We start from the raw sequence: 16,958 nt of genomic DNA, 5'->3' as shown, positions 1-16,958 counted from the left end.
ATTAATTATGTAAAAATTACAGTTATTTGTATTGTAAATTTCACAGAACAAATACGTTAAATAAAAATGTAACGTTTTTTTTTTAAAAGTCATTGTTCTGTACATATTAAAGAATGTTTTGTTTTAAAAACTGAACAACTTGTGTTTCTATAAAACGTACTTCTGTAAATATGGCATACCGTTGTAGGACAAACTGAACAACTTGTGCTTTTATTTAACGAACTTCTGTAAATATGGCATACCGTTCTGTAGGACAAACTGAACTACTTGTGTTTATATAAAACGTAGTTCTGTAAATATCGCAAACCGTTCTGTAGGACAAACTGAACAACTTGTGCTTTTATTTAACGTACTTCTGTAAATATGGCATACCGTTCTGTAGGACAAACGGAACAACTTGTGTTTTTATTTAACGTACTTCTGTAAATATGGCATGCCGTTCTGTAGGACAAACTGAACAACTTGTGCTCTTATTTAACGTACTTCTGTAAATATGTTATACATTTCTGTAGAAACTGAACAACTGGTTTTTATAAAACGTCATACCGTTCTGTAGTACGTCTTATGTGTTGCAAAAAAACGGAATTCTGTACACATTACAGATTATTTCGGTAGAAAACACTTTGCCCAGATTTTCTGAAATACTTTGAATTCGGTTTTTAAAGGAAACGTCTTTTGAAAAACGGACGAAAATTTCCGTTATGATAAAAAACCTAAATTCTACAAATATTACAAAATATTGGATACAATTTCGAAAAAATCATTTATTCATGAGCCAATTTCCCAAAATAACAACCGGAATTTATTTTTAATTCATATCCAATCATATTGGGATATTTTGTTTATCAAAACAAGGATCTTTACGTTTATAACCTCTTTCGGATTCTCTGGATTTATCTTGGCGATGCATCTTAGTTTCTATAATATTGAAAAGAAAATTAGTTAAACCTTGCCCTCAATAATTTATGTTTAGAAGTAGAGTTAGCCCGCATTCAAAGAAAGGACTTATTATACAAGGAAAGATTATTCCCTCAAAATGTTAATCCGAGTTGCCATAAAGTTTACATTTTAAAATTCCCCGACTTTTCCAGGTTTTCCCGGACAGTCTAACACAATTTTCATGGATCAATCAGTAGCGTAGCAAAGGGGGCGGCACTTTTCACTTCATGGTAACTGAAGCGACGGTCAATACTCCATTTTAAACTATCCTTGAAAACTATTTCTATGTATTAAGGGGGCGGCAAAAGGTCTAGCTACGTCACTGGGACCAATGTACCTACTTTTATGAAATAACGTTCAGATCTTACAATTAAATTATTTTAAGTTAAACCATAACTTCTTATGAAGTGGTAATTGAACAAGAGCACATAATATGTTGACGTTAGAAGGCTATAAATAAGACAGTCAATCTAAAGCATGTGGCCACCGGCCAGTGATGGTCGTTGTTCTACCCCTGTATGAACAGGGTGAGAATCTGAGAGGAGGTGAGATGCGCGAAACTTCAAAAGGAGAGGAGCGTGAGAGGAGTTTCACAAAGTACGCGTTTCAGAGAGAGGAGATTGAAAGGAGGGATTTTACGACTTCCATAAACGGAAAAGAGTGTGAGATGATATCAGATTTTTCAATAAAACTAACGGGAGTGTGCGCGAGGTTAGATTAATTAGGGAAATTGGATGAGATGAGAGGATATGAGATACAAAATTAGTTTACGGTGGTTAGAGGAGATGAGTTTGAGTTTAAAATTTTAGAAACGGGAATGAGGTGGAGTGAGAGTTATCACGAAATTTTGAAAAATGCCCATCACTGCCTAAAACTGACGCAGGGTTCATACAACCATAGGCAAACCGATTTCCTTGATATTTCCCGTTTTTCCATTTATATGTGGTCGATCTCGAGTCGAACATTCATTAGACCTTTAGCGTAGAAAAGTACAGGGAGTGTCACACTCTTAAGTAATTATCTCACTTTTGTTATTACCTATAATTATCAGACATGGGTGAGGCGGCAGCTTTTTTTCTATGTCACTAATAGAAGTTCCAGCCTAAAATATAGGAAGAATAATAATAATAACAACTTAATAATTTCATATAATTCACGGCACAACTCGTTCTTTCAATTAAGCCCCACTTTTTCCCCGGATCCCGAAGTATGTTGGAAGAATGATTTGTCAATAAAACGTCCAAAATATTAGAAAATCATTCTATATTATTGTAGTACAGTCCAAAAGAAATAATTCAAACAATGTCATCTTCACGAGTTCTACTACAGTCGAACTATGGTCCCCAGAAAGCTTAGTATGGTTTGAACACTCTTTGCGTCTATGTCCGTCACGTGTACTACTGCAACCATTCCCATATAGTAAAATTTAGTCAACGGTTTTACTTAATACAATAGGTGTTTCAATAAAATAATAAATAATAATTAATTAAGCCTGGTTTTAAATTAGAGCCTCACCACCTAAGCTCCAGTCTACGTCATTATTTACATTCCTTAACATCAAAACTGGAACATTAAAATCGTACAACTTTAACTTACGCTGTAGGCGCCCCAGGTCGCGGGAATTTCTGGGCTTTGTAAACTCGCATCGAAACATTTTCTGTTCTCATTCATTACCGCGTATATATTACAGCCGTGTCTATTTTTGAACCGTTTCCGTGCGAAAATAGTCCTCGGCTATTTAAGCCCGTACCCGTTTGCCGATCCAAAATAGCCGCTACCAGGCCTTTCGGCAAACGGACCTAAGTAGCCGTGGACTATTTTCAAACGGACACCGTTTAAAACAGACACTACGGTATATTACCTTTAATACTACTTTTATGTTAAACAAAATAAATTAATAATACTAACTATTAACAATAATAATAATCTTCGGAATAAATTGATGATTTCGTTAAGCCTAAGAAGGGAACATAAATGCCCAAGGCTTGCCTCGTCTTTGTGTCGGGAGCGCTCCACATTTTTCGACACTAACTTCAGTCAGGAGTCATGACTCATGAGCAGCGTTGCCATGTCAAAACCCGAAAATTATTTCACCCCTGATCGAAGATTTTTAAAGTGTACCATGTACAAATTTTAAAACAAAAATTCCCACATGTTCAGATTTTTTTAACAAAAGATTTGAACGTGTTATATCTTATTCTAATGTAAATACAAGTTAACTTATGGGTTAGAATAATACAAAGAAATAACTGACGGCTGACTCTGCAACTGCATTTCGTGAAGCCAATATAGAAATCGGATAACAAACTAGAACGGGTTTTGAAATTTTGTCGTGTGGTCCGATTAGAACTTTTAAAGAACCTTGCCTTTGGTCCATGCTTTTCATTTGGCTGGTAACGTAAGTTACGCCATCAGCGCCGCACTGGTGAACCACGGCCAACTTTGATCACGCGCTGTTCACGCTACAGTGGCCAACACATTCGTCGAAATTCCGCGAGCAAGGATTTCTCCCCTATAAACTGTACTATAACGTGTTCAGCGCCACGCTCGTTTTTATATTGGCTTCAATGTAAAAACTATTAAAAAAAATACGCTAGGGGCGCTCAAATCATACACATAAATATTTAATTACACAAATTAATTATTTATGTTTTAAATAAATCTTGTGCACTAGAAAAATTAGTCGTCTACGTTATTTTAATTTTGGTAATTTTTGCGCAAGTTGCTAAACTGTAATTTTAAAAATAAGATATTCGGTTACCATAGAACCTGCTCGGCCAACGCGAGACGTTCGCTAAACTACTGGATTTCCGTCTGCTAATTCGTCTACTCACAGTCTAGAGTAGATAAAAAACAACGCAATTTTATTTGGTGTTGTGATAACTGACCGCTCTTTTTGTGATACCTCAAAATAATCACGTGCTTAAGGTTTGAGTTACAAAAGAGGTGAGAGTCGCTAGTCGCGTCATGACACGAGAAGCGACCCGCACAGTCATGCTGCCGTGAGCGACATTTTAAATCGTGCCCTTGTGCGACGACGATAAACGACGGATGACAAAGGCTCCGTATGCTTAGGTGGCAAATCTTTGGTGTGGGATTTCACCTAATCTGCTATAGGGTTTATTTATCAGTAGCATGAATGTTACTGTTGTTACATAAGTAAGCCTATAATCAAGAATTAACTTTTTAATTTATTTAAAAAAAAATTGGTTTACAAAAATGAAACAGTAAAAATTAGTGGAGTTTGTAAAGAAATTCATCAAGAGAGGAGCCTGGTGGGAACGTGTTCAAGACGGCGGCCGCGTTGCCCCGCTGCACGGCAATGGCTATGCGTTGGCTGATGTATTCCACGGAACGCGGCTACCCGGTTACTTCGCGAATTTTCCGGCCAGTCGCGTGTTCCAGGGCCAAGCCAAGAGTTTCAACTGCCAAAGCACAGAACTGGAAGCGATGACCGAAGCCCACATATATTTGGCGTTTTTCTTCAATTCAGCCTGGATGGCGGCCCAGAGAGGGGCTGTAGAAGACGAAGCCAAATACGAAGGCTCTATGGGCTCGGAGCATGTGAAATCGCATACTAATGATTTACCACAGGACAAAGGGACAAGGGTCATGCCATCTGGGCGTTTGCCGTCGTCCCTCGACAAACTGCCGGGGCTCGAGGACGGAGGGCACACAGGCGGACATGTCACGATAGCGCGCCGTACGATGTCGTTGACGGCGGCGTGGCGGGACAGACGACCAGTGCTTTTTTGCAAACTTAACCATGGGTCCCGAACGAGTCGCATGGGCACCGCAGTTGCAGATGCGTGGAACGCAGATATGGGCAACCAAGCGAAGACCGATGGCGATTCTAAAAGAATCATCGTCGAGATGAGTACCCAGAGACGGAGAAGGAAGCGCGTTCAGCCAGGCGCTGGATTCCTTTGAAACGACAGATAGGAGCCGAGTTTTATCGCAGTCGCAAGAGGCGCGTTCCGTTAGGTGCGAGAGTGGCTATCATAGGCTTATGGTAATAACCCCAGAAATTTAGAAAATTTCGTTTCTATAAAATATTTCTATTACAACTACGGATATACATGTAACACTTACATTAGATATTTGTTGCGCAAATTACAAGACGAGATCTGTAATTTTTGCAGTTTTTGGTGAAAATTACATTGCCACAAATAAACATATTTGGTCATTTTAACAGCCAAAATCGTTGATCAGGGATTACAGAAATAGTTCTGTAATCTCTACAGTTCTTAGTACAAATAACAGTTCTGTAACTAAAATATACATAAGGATATTGTACAAAAATAAAATGACTGAACTGTTTTACTTGCTTACAGAAACGTACTGAAAAAATTTCGCACACATTAATACTGTACAAAATCTCTGTAGAAAGTACAGAAATTTCTCTCAGTGCAGGGCAACAGAGAACCTGCACACATTGTTCCAAAATTTTCAATACAGGAAAATTTTATGTAATTTTCACATATTTTAGCTCAACACACAGTACAATGGCGTTAAAAAGGTTTATCTTTTTCACAGTTATAAATACATCATTTTTGGTCACCTTTGATTTAAATAATTTTAAAGATGTGAATATCATACTTGATTTTTAAGGAAAGCTTGTAAAAATGAGTTTTCCCGTACGCATATTATCGGTTTTCCGTTAATAAAATACAAAGCTAGTTTATCTAAAGATCTAATATCAGTATTGCTGTTAACACTCGACTCTGCCGTCAAGGCTACTCCATAGAACAATGTGACATATTGGGCTCCAATGAACAAAGTTAACAGGAAATGCCACTTGGTTTAAAATTTACACCTATAACAAAAATAAATGATGTTTTTTTAATATAAATCAAATGATATCTTAAATTTAAGACTTCTTTAAATTAGAAGTTTTAAATTTAATTTTTTAAATAAATAATGGGAACGAAAAATAGCGCAAAAAAGCAATTTTGTCCAAAACACAATCAATATTCGTGCATCTTCCACTTTCGGATTTAGTTTTGTATTTAGTTGATACCGTTAAACCTAAGCGGATATTTACATCAAAGACTCCGAGGATGGAGTTGGCCAACTCTCGCTTATAAGAAGACTATTTTTTGGGCAAAGATTAAGGTAAAAATAAATTTAAAAATTCTAATAATAAAGGATTATTAACATTTTCTAAAATTATTTAAAAATTATTTATTTAGAACGAGGGAAATAAATAATTAATTTAACTCTATTTAATGCGGTTCAATTCCACCTCTCACAAACAGGTGAATTGTTTTACGCTCTCTATCCAAAATACTTTCTCTGGAGTATTATGTATTTCATTAATATTTTAGTTAAATAAAGCGTATCCTTTAGTATTTTCATTTTATCTTCGTTTGTTTAAAGAAGAAGCAAGAGATCTTGAAAATCAAGTTAACGTGTTATATATATTGACATAAAACGCTTATGATTTGAGGAAATGGTGGAAGCAATCGAGGAATACGACGAAGATATTCGGGTTTCATTTTACTTTTTCTCGCTGGATTTGCCTTCGCGTCTAAAGTTCAAATAAGTTTTATTTTTATCTCCGAGAGTTTGCGTGAGTTTGAAAGTAACGCTCAAAAGTAAAGTTACAAATATGGTATAAACAAGACGGCCCAGGCCGTAATATTAGTTCCACATCGGCGTATTCGGGTGGGCAAACCCATACACCCTTAGTAGACACATGTAGGCAAACTAATACAAAACCTGTTGAGGCCATGTGATTTCCTATCGTTAAATATATAAAATACCATCCTAAGTTGAAGGAATAAAACTTGGGCGCCACCCACCCTCAGGATACACGAGTGGGCAAAGCAAAAGCTGTTGAGCCCATGTGATTTCCTATTGTTTGATATATAATTTACCGTCCTATGTTAAATAGAGGGCACCGCCCACCCTCAGGATACGCGGGTGGGCAAACCAATACAAAAGCTGTTGAGGCCATGTGATTTCCTATAGTTAGATATATAAAATACCATTCTAAGCTGAAGGATTAAAACTTGGGCGCCACCCACCCTCAGGATACGTGGGTGGGCAAAGCAATACAAAAGCTGTTCAGGCCATGTGATTTCGTATCGTTTGATATATAATTTACCATCCTACGTTAAAGAGTGGCCACTGCCCACCCTCTGGATACCCGGGTGGGCAAACCGACACAAAAGCTGTTGAGGCCATGTGATTTCCTATCGTTAGATAGACGGAAAGTATCAAAGGTGAAATAGGTAAGTAAAACACGAGGAAAATAATTCTTTTAAATTATTGAAATTAGTGGAAATATGATTTAAATAAATTCTTAAACTGGGAATAAAATGTGTTTATTTTAGGAAATTTATATAAAACATTTGGGTAGTTTAGGCACCAAAAGTCATGTAAATTCGCAAATTCATAAAAAATACCCATTAATGTAATTTTGCAGAACAGAAATTAATAGAATATGTCATTTTCGAATTTTTTATTATCTCGGTGATTAAATTGGTATTTTCTTAGAGCAGATATTTAATATGGGTTATTAACAACTGCATAAATCATATTATTGCAAGAATGTATTTATATACTAAGAATATGGCATGACGGAGATTCTGTCCACATGGTCGCATTCTTTGCAGCTTAAGGGCCTGTTGCAAAAGCCCTAGCCAAAGTGTTAGCTTCAAAGAGTTCTATCGAATGAGACCAAATTGTTTTTTCGGTCACTCTCCCTTTAAAGGGGCTGGTCGGAGGGGGCGGAAAATCTCTGGACCAACTATACAAACTATAAAAGTGTTCAAGGCTAAAATTTCAAGCATGAAATCCGCATACGACGGCGTGGCTAGCTTGGTAAAGGCGTCGGTTTTGGAGATTATAATAATGATTTCAAAGATGAGCTACCTGTGGTAAGATTAATTGCTATAAGTTTTTGGCTTGTAATCAATATCGGGAGAGAAGAGTGCTCTCTGAAACTGTGTTTTCAATTAAAAGTAACTTTTCCATTTCCTTTGGTGATATTAGGGTTTGTGTTTGCTCAGCCATGGTAATTTTTAAAGATATCTACGACGTTTTTAGTAAAATCATTATTATACGTTTCTAGAAAATAATTTACTGATTTAAAAGTGCAAGTAGGTTATTTGGGTGCTTGAATGTAAAATTACCAAAAACTTTGTTCATATTGATTATAGTTATATTAAGTGAAGCGTCAATAAAATCTACTTGAAATTTTTGAACATTGTCCCTAATTCTTGAGTCAGAAGCTAATTCATCAAAGAATTGTAAACAGTTTTTTCACTTTTTGAAGTCAATGTGGCTTGCTTAAAGAAATCTCTAAAGTTGTTTCACGATTTATACAAATTAGTTTTAACATACCATAACGAATCAGTAGTTGATTTGTTAAGTTTTGCTCAAACAAGATTGACATTTTCTAAATCAACGCTTTGTTGAGTATGCAATAAACGGTCTAATATAATATTTGAAAGACATATCATAACATATTGAAAATGATACTTTATGGAGAGCAAGCAATTACAACTTGTTGAGGTTAATGGTAATAGTTAGTGTAGGGAGCTGTTGGCTCGCGTGGCTTGCAGGGCTTGCCACCACCCTCCTACGCATTGTAACCCGGCCACCTGAATTTAAGGCTTTAAAAGTCGCTCGACGCCTTAGGTGCCTTGGGTATAAGCCTAGCTGATTATAATTTATTTATTAACGCAATGACCATCACCTTCATTGAAAAACGTTCTTACGTATAATTCCCGAAGCTCAGTTATAAAACAAGATTTAAATTTTGCGCGGCCCAATGCATGTAGTCAGCATTTTCTATTCGATTCTAAAACTTTGTAAAGAAGAATATTGGCCACTCATATTTGCAACTAAAACGTACCCTTGTAACCTACATTTCTTTAAATCAATACCTAAACAATCGAGGTCTTGGAAGATGGCATTATTGAATCCTAAAGCGCACTGATCGTAGATTTTGACCAAACCCAGAAATGAATCCCTTATTTTTAGTCTCTCATCAGGTGGAGCTTGAACTCCTCCATACTGTAGTTCAAATAACTACCTTTAACTTGTCCTTTTAATCAATGACCTGTGTAGTATCCAGAAAAAATATATTAACCTTAGAAATTGAAGACTTCAACAATGAGTCGGAGAGAAAGCAATTCATTTTTAATATAGCTGGTCTCAGATATTTTAATTTTTTTTGATAATTTATATAAGCTTGCAATAATGAATCGTAACTGTACAGCAGTTAAATAATATTTAAGAAACTCCCTGAACGTTGCCTTATTTTATATATATCTCTCACGTGGCCACGGAACGGTAAATAGCCAATTGACAATGTATGAACCGCGCCTAAAAATATCGTCCAAATTTGTTTCCACTCATGGCCCTCCCATTCATTGAACTGAAATTGTCTATTGTTTTTTGTTCATCTATGTTTTCTTAACGACATACTCGTCAAATTGAGTTTTTGAATGTGCACGCCTCTTTATCCTCTTATTCAAACCTTTCCGAAAGGCTCTCAATACACGCCAATCACAATATCTTTCTATAATATGCCCAGTTTTAGTTTTGAAATAGTAGTGTCTGGGGGAGATGATAGTTGTGATTTCTTGTCTTTGTGACATGGCCCGTTTGTTTTGCATGTATTTGCTAACATAATTTTTTATATAATTTCCGTGGTAAGGCTTTCACCAAATGGTCCATGAACTATTTATCAGCACCCATTTTGTCTCCAAAAGTTATCCTGACCAGAATGTTGAATTTTACCAGTTTGACTCTGGTTCATAGTCTTTATTTCCAACTACTAAAGTCATTAACGATGAAGAACGTGAGGGTGATATAATCGTTGATTTTTTTTTAAATGTTTAACTGTTTAGACGTTTCTTTTTAATTTACTCTTTCTTTCTACTTTGGTATTTTCTTTGATTAAACAAAATGTTACAAACTGTCACTAGCAAACTAAGGTTTTCTCAAGTCATCTTAACACACTTATCCCTAGAAAACTAAACATTATATTGTAAAAGTGAAAAACAAGTTCTAATTTTCATCATGACATAAAAAGATGATGGCAATTTATTGACCAGAAAATATTTGTTCCGTCAGTATTCAATAATATTAACTATAAATATATTTCATATCCAGTCTCCATTTATTAAAATATATTTTAAATTTTAAAACTAAAAATATTCCGTTGATGTTAAACCATTTAAGTAAATTTTATTAAGTTTAAGACAATAAGCTTAAAACCCTAAATTAAATAAAACTAAATTAAGTCATTCATGTAGAAATATTTTTGTATATACACTTGTATATATAACACTCTGCTCTAGTGCATAAAATTGCTTTGAAAATTGTAAATTTTCTAGTTAATAAATAACAACGTATTAATTCAAAACCCACATTAGATAAGAATTAAGCTGTTTTACGACAAATATAGCCTTGTTTAATTATCTAATCAAGTGAAAATTAGCAAAACTAATTTAAAGGCCTAGTTTCAGGAAAAAATGGGTTATAATAATAATAATCAGCTACATGTAGACTAATACCCAAGGCACCACTTTAGGCCCAGGTCATCTAGCGACTTATAATACCTTTAAACAGGTGGCCGGGTCTTTTTGCTTTCCGATTGTTATCCCTTATTGTTAGCGATGGTCACCTTGTTATTCGCTCAAAATTCCGGGCTTAGTCCTACGACATGGAAAGATCGGCCATTGTAAGTTCTCAAAGGTGAAGCAAAAAAAGGTTTAAGCCCTTTTTCGAATAAGGGGAGGGGGTGAACCTACGCCTTTAAGTACCAAAAATGTTAGAACAAAACGTAGAAAACTATATTTCGGGGGTCAATGTTAAATCAAGAGAGATCAACGATAACTAAAATCACTTAATTATTGGACCCATCTGCCAATGTGTGCTGCTAGCCAATTATCTAGGGTAAAACTTGTAATAGACTATAAAAAAGACTGAGATGAGCTGACTTTCTTTTAAGTTACAAATTAGAGTGGCCGATATAAACATAAAAATGGCCGTAACAAGTATAAGAACCCATTAACCGAACCGTGCAAGACAGCGCATCATACCAGAATGGCCCCCTCGACTTACTTTTATAATCTGAAAATACGAGACCTGCTGCTAAATATAATGACGCGTTCTGATAGTGAAACGCATTTAAATAAATATTTTAATAGCTTTACATCGCGATCATTTAATATTTATCTTCATAGATAATTCAAAAAGGAGACAATTTACATCCAGCTAGATAGTTGTGAAAGGTACTTATTTTGCCCATTCCAAAGATAATGATCATTTAGGTAACTGACTAACTAAAGACACGATTTTAATCAAAATCACCTTAACACTTTCATTATTTCTTGTCCTTAATGAACATTTTTTATTTTTGCTTTCAAAAATAGAAGTACACATTCAATACCTGGGAGGAATCTTATTCTCCTTGCTTTCACTAAAATGCAAGATCGGAGAAGAATTCCGTTTACACTCTTAAAAGCCTTTCGCGCAGGGAATGGCGGGTCTCTTGTACCTCTATAACATCGGTTTTTCATAAAACGCATTTATCATTACCGAGTACGCAGCATTTGTGGATAGGGTAAGTTATCGCGTTTAAAATGTAACAGTAATAATAACCAGGACATATTTCAGACTTGTTTTAAGGAACGTTTATTTTGGTAAAAGTTCAAATACTTCCTCACTGTTAGAAATAAAGGTATTATTTTAGACCTCAAAAGTGGTTAAACAAAATTCCAATATTTAAGCTCTCAAAATTGAACCCTTTCGTGGCGTGTTAAAATACTTCTTTTACACTTTTTTTATCCATTTTACTTCATAAAGAGTAAGAAGTTAGACCATTTAAACTTTATTTTCAATTCTTTATAGGCCCTTATTAATTTCCATTTTTTAAACTATATAATACGACTCAATGTATTAACCATTAACATGGCCAGATTAATCGGGGTTTCGATTGGGGGCAATAGCCCAATAAGAGTCCCTGAAGTCGCGGAACAAAGGGGGAAAAATATAATTTAAGTATTTCGTTGTTTGATATAGATATAACAGAAATTACTCGTTGCCCCATTCGGGTACACATAGTCGGACGCCTTAATAAATATCCCCTTAATTTAATATCTGTTAATGCACATTTAAAGATTAACTGCTGTTAAATATTCCAGGTCTTTGAAATTTCTTTGCATTGTCTTATTTTAAAGAAAATATATTCAAAAAGGAAATAACGTAGTATTCAATTACTAGTCTCGAAATTGTTCCATATCATTTTTTCTTCGTTTAAGGGAATTAAATGGGTATTCAAAAGGACTAAATGTAAGAACATAACGTTTACCTTTACCACCAGGACTAGAAAAGGTTTAGTCTTAGGGCTTCTTCCCTTTCAATATCCAAAAAGGTATTTATTATCCATGAAGGAGTAAAATGGGTCTAAAATAAATTATCAGACCTTTTTTAGTACCTAAATGGTTCGAAATAAATTATCAGACCTTTTTTAATACCCAAATCGTTCGAAATTAATTAAAACTCCAATTGTAGTCGTTATATAAACCTTTATTTTTATTGATCCTTGCAGCGCGGGGTCATTAATGACGTTCAGCGCCACACCTCATTCTTCAAATTATTCTTAATTAACTTAAGCCCAAGACCGCATACGACATGTAGTTTTAAAATCAAACGTCAGTTCCGATTTATATTTTTAAATAAATCGTATTTCAACATTGTCACTGAAATGATTATATTTTTATGAATCGTATTCAATAATAATCAGCTAGGCTAATACCCAAGGCACCACCATCTAGCAATAGATTCTGACACACTGACCATACACGACTTTGATAATAAAGTTCCACACCAGGCCTTTTTACACTCTATCCCAGTGTTGTGTACACATTTCATTCCCCTTCTGACGGCTGCAGGCAATTAAATTTGGTCCCAAAGAACACGCCTAAAAATTAATTATGCACATTTTCATAACATCCTGTATATGACGTATTTTTCAATTCCTAAGTTAACTTGTTTTACATAGGATACATTATTATTTTTATTTAAGAAATGTGACATACTGACGGTTAAGTAACGTGTTTAAGTTCTAAACTACTGGTTGCATGATTAACCTCGACACTTAACCCCTTCACGATCTACTATACATTTTATCCATAGGTTCTGTTGAGCATACAGGGTGGTATGTTCGTAACTCAAAATGTCTAACTTGTGTCAGAAGATAAGGCACCAAAATAAGTTACTAAGCTGCATCCCCTTAACTGTTATTGTCTTTAATTAATCTTGTTGGAGCTATTTGGTATTTATTGAAGGTTTACTATTTTTGGTCGTAATCAAAATGGATATTATTCTTTTCAACACAAATTTTCCGGAAAGAAGTAATAGAGATAACAATGTATTGCTTTATAGTCGACATTTAAACCACCGAAAATGCAACAGGAATTTTATAGCGCCAATTTGAGGTAAGAAAGATCTAAATAGAGCTAAAGTTATATTCTATTTAACGTGTAGTGACGTAGTTGTAATAAAGATTTTGTGTCCTTGTTGTAATCTTCTCTATAATGTCAAAAATCAGTGGCGTGTTCTATGGGCCTCAAAGAGTAAAAACATCCCATAAACATTAACATGGTTCCTAAAGTACTTCGTTTCAAAGATATGGGCTTCCAACAACTTCCCCAAAAATCCATACACAGCCTCAAAGCTGACGATCGTTATTGTTTCCTGAACCAAATTGTTTTCATAAAATGATTCGTTGTGTTTAGTCAGTGAAGCGATAAAATATATCAATTAGCCAAAGAAGTAAGGTAATTCTGACCAAGGATACAAGTTTTTTTAAAGTATTAATAGTGTTAAAAATAAAATTTTTAAATCAAGAATGTTTTTAAAACTCAAAATTAAAGATATCAATGCGGACAATCTTATAAAGGAATAGATTTAAAATTTTAAATACGGCACATTTTATCAATAAGATGGGCTCAATGAAATGGTCTAGAATCTTGAAGATTGTACCAGGATCAGTTTTATCAAAAACTTACAATTAGGTTACCACTCAATCTTTCTTTCTATTTATGTTTTTACCTTAACACAATTACCATTTATGAAGATGAACCCGGTACCAGGCAAGATGGGTGACAATTAGGTGTTAGTAGTATGTTAGCCGATTAGTATAGGTGGATATCCAGATTGGAAAAAATTCTTTTTTTTTCATGGGCTATTTGAAGGATTAAGTGTACATCCATAAGTTCGAGACGTTAAGGCTTTGCGACAACGCATAATTAAAGGTTGTGAGAGTAATCCTAACAAATTTAAAATTTTTGAACGAGTGCATTAATTATTGTTACGAAAGCGGTCACTAGCGATGGTGATTTTGCAAAAAAAAAAGTGTGAACTAAGAAATGCCTTTGTATCTTTAATTTTAATAATTTAAACATTTATGACGAATATCTTTAGAAAAAATAATTTTATCTGTATTTGGAACAGTATCAATACTTCGAAATAGTTCGAATTCGTTGTCAGACTTAATTTACTTCTAAAAGTTCCTTAATGATATTTTGTTTCTTGTTAAAAGTCTTCTTGCTTCAAATAGCCTAATGATTTAATACGAACAATTAAGTTAAAGAAAGAATGTCGTTGGTCTGTTTTAAAGCTGTGTACCAGTTTTGATGTGGTTTTTGAAAAGAAGCATTTTAGGACCCTTGTTATAAATTTTTCATTCATTAGGACCAAAAGAACAAGCCCTAGAGATTATGGCCTACTTATTGGAAACACCCTGTACACTTTACACTTCTGCCTTTATCTTATAAATTCTTCAACTTATAGTGACTCTTGCATCCCAAATACTATTCTCGTGGGCGTTCTACAGGTAAGGAAAGAGTAGATTTCTAATGTTGCTTTTACAACTGAAGCTTGATAGAGTGATTAGTTTTGATAATTATGGGATTTGATAATTTGTCCAAATATAAAATTTATCAGCAATTTATAAAATACTTTTTAAGGAATCTTTGTTTCTGACTTCTGAATTAATTGTAAACAAAATAATATCCGAAGCGATTGAGAGTCACACGCGTAGAAAGTAAGAATAACTTTTTGTCGCTTTAAAATATACATGGTTCTTCTCCAAAAATTTATTCGTTATTACTTAGTATTGTTGGTTTACATATTTTTTTTACTAATTTTACAGGGCTGTTATAGTTCAAATAGAAAGTGAAATTTTTAAACAATATGATTTCAAAGATGATTTACCCGTGGTAAGATTTCAAAATTAAAATTTAATTTGAGATCATGCAAAAGAGTTGTAGAGCAGATCAGAAATAAAGCACCTTAAATAAACGAGTAATTCCATCCTCACCCTCCCCTCGATAGAAATAGGCCCAGCTGTGACGCCATCACTTTATAACCAAACAAATATCCAATTTTAAAAAGCTTATTTCAAGTTGTTGGAATCCTTACGATAATTATTGCAATGCTAAATGTATTCAATTGTTTCGTAGCAGCGTTAAAGTATATGTCCTTTCTTGATGAAAACCATCGTGTTTATATTTTTTTAACCCAAACAAAATGAGTCTGGTGTAAAGAAAGAAGCGCGCAAGACTATTCCGAAAGTTTTAAAGGCAGACGTAGAAAATAAACAGGTTCAGTCGGTCGAAAAAATTACCTTTACGCTAAATCAATCAAAACCGTGGACTATTTGATCCTTGTTTCGATGAAAGCTGGTGGTGTTAGTACATATCACCACATCTATATAATTTATTGGTTTTAATATTTAAAAATTACCTTGAATAGCTTGAAATGTGGCAAGTAGAATGTTTAAAATGGCGGGAATCCGTGGGTGGTTTTAAAATATATATATTTGAGAAGTATATTTACTAGATCGCTAGGATCGATCAAGTGTAAAATGTTCTAGCTCCCTGATTTCCGATCTATGGATACCATGATTTGTCTTTATATACTGAGATAACGTAAGGCTGTCATAACAGTATCTGTCTGCCAGTACATAAACTACAGGTGAAACTCGCAACACATAAACGGTCACGTACATAATAGAACTACAATTAATAGCTTGCCTTACACTGGTCAAAAATATAATATCTTTTAACGTATCAAATGTGTCCACTTATTTTTACGGTTTTTGGTAGAATGTACAGAATTTAATATGGCAAAAAAATATTTCGTAAAGATGCCTAATAAATGAAACTGCCCTCATAAATCGGCCGGCACTACAAATTATCACTAGTTCTCTGAAACGCACTGAGATTTGGAAAAATTGATTAAATTCTGTATCTTATTTTTAGAAATTTCATGTAATGATTTGTGGAATATTGCTATCGATTTTGGAGCCAAAACTAACATCGGATATGAAGTCATTTTTTTCCCACCCGACTAATTTGATCTCTCTTTTAATGGTGTCACATTCTCCAAGGGCCTTTTCGGTCACATCTCTGGATATCGTTAATCTTGATGCCTGGGTAAGTGACATTCGCTGAACGTAGCGAGATCTTTCACAAGACTGGAAATCAAAAGTGGAACGAGGTGTGAATGGATTAAAGTGAATGTTTAAGCTAGTAAGTAAGTAAGTAAAAGTCCCGTTAGAGAGAGTTGAGTAATAAAGTGGGATACTTCATAGGTAGCTCCAATTTTTATATTCATTGTGCCATACTTCACTCACACAAGTCAACTTAACATGGTGTCAGAAGTGATGTTAAAAAAAGCCAAGTTATCACTCACAACAGCAAACTTAACAGCTACTTTATTAGTAGAACCCGATTTCAAGTTTGGTTGGAGCCGCTTATGCCAAAATCCTTATACCCAGGACATCCTGGGATACAAAACTGTAACAAATTTTTGTGAGGCTTGGTTCTAGGAAACCTAGATATAACGCAACCTGTTATAATTAAAAGTACAACAAAAATAAAATTACTTTATTTATCGCTTATCTCCACACTATTGGCTATACAGTTAAGAAAGAAAGCTAATAGAGCCCACCGGGAGGCAAGAAATGTAAGAGGGGAAAATCCTGTTGC

The sequence above is a fragment of the Leiobunum rupestre genome, chromosome 2 (genome assembly GCF_980474605.1).
Source record: "Leiobunum rupestre chromosome 2, qqLeiRupe1.1.hap1, whole genome shotgun sequence".
Lineage (NCBI taxonomy): Eukaryota > Metazoa > Arthropoda > Arachnida > Opiliones > Sclerosomatidae > Leiobunum > Leiobunum rupestre.
This window is presented reverse-complemented; position numbering follows the sequence as displayed.